A 1,636-nucleotide genomic window follows, 5' to 3' on the forward strand; every position below is an offset into this window, starting at 1 on the left:
CACACACACACACACACACACACCCACCCATATAAGGGTCAAGAGTATGTATGTGTGTTTTTCATTTTTGGACCAAATGTCCTTTAGATGCATAATTGCCAAGTGAGTTTATATGTCGAGACATCTCCTCCAGGGGCATTACCAGGATTTACTCGACATTAAAAATGTTCTGTATTAAAGTACTTGAATGAATGTAGTTCACAGGGTGTAAGGGATTAGATTTCCAGTTACTATTTTTGGGACAGCTGAAGTCTGTGACTTTAGCCTAGAAAACTGAATCTATGAATGTGTGGTGCACTTTAAATCAGGTGTAATGAAACACAGTTACATTTGGTACACACAAAAATACATCAGTAACATGAGTTTACTAAATCTAACCTTCAGTGGGCCAGCAGCATAAGAGCACTCTAATAAGCACATAATGTTATACTGATGGGATTTTAGTACATGTCACAAAGTATTCCATTAGTATTCTATCATTGCACGGAGGAGAAAAAAGGTGCAATAATTTTTTAATGGGATATATGAACATTTTCTAGGATGGATATTTATATTTATTTATATATATAATATTTTATTTTATTTCATTTTTTTTTTACAGACATTTGCTGTCCCAGTATTTAAGATGAATGTGATTTCAACTGCCTTTTCTTTCTGTTTTCATTCTTTTACTGTCACTTGTAAATGTGCATCTCAGTGAAAACATGTTGAACAGTTTGTGCCATTTTGTTAGGTGCTGGACTATAAACTTAATAAATGGAATGTTAATGGTTAATGGCTAATGGTTAGATGAAAACAATGGGAAACACTTGAATTTGTGGATGTAAACTTGTAAGGAATCTGTGAAAATGACAGGTGTTCTGGGTCCATGTGTTTAGACCATAATGTGAAAATGCTATGTTCTCTTAAATCAGGATTGTGCTTTTAAGATCACAGAACGCACAGACTGTGTGACTTCTATGATCAACCTGTGACCATTATTTAGTACAAAAAAAATGTAGCATTTATTTTTCATACACTGTCACTTCAGTTTTTATTTAGACTTTTAAAGACTTAAAAAAAAAAAGATTTCTATGATGTGAAGAACAATCACAACATCCAACAATCATGACATTCAAAAGACTTTTATTGGCAAGAAATAAAATTGTTTTGGCAAGTGTACTAGTGAATTCATTCTTTAAAACTTTGTCTTATTGTTGCTTTGGATGAAAATGTAAAACACCAAGCTCAGGCTGCTGCCTCTGTGATCTGGCCCAGATAAGTTGGTGGAAAAAGAAGAATGGATGGAAACAAAGTTACAAAATGACAAACTCCAGTGAGTAAGGTGATTCTTTTTTCCCATAAACAAAGGGAGTTTTCAGTGTTATTTAACATACGCAAATCAGCACACCATGTCTAATTCACAGCACCACTACACCACCCAGTGGTAGGTTTACCAAACACAACCAAACTGTATGGAATGCCAGGACTGCCATAATGAATTAATTAAATACACCATTAAATAATTAATTAAATGTGGCAATAATTAATTAAAATTGGAATTAATTAATTAAATAAATAGTTATGACACATGTAATTAATTAATTATTGACACATTTAATTAATTATTTATGTATTTCACATTTTAATTAATTAT

This window comes from Haplochromis burtoni, unplaced genomic scaffold (genome assembly GCF_018398535.1).
Source record: "Haplochromis burtoni strain Fernald_Lab_line unplaced genomic scaffold, NCSU_Asbu1 Contig_1951, whole genome shotgun sequence".
Lineage (NCBI taxonomy): Eukaryota > Metazoa > Chordata > Actinopteri > Cichliformes > Cichlidae > Haplochromis > Haplochromis burtoni.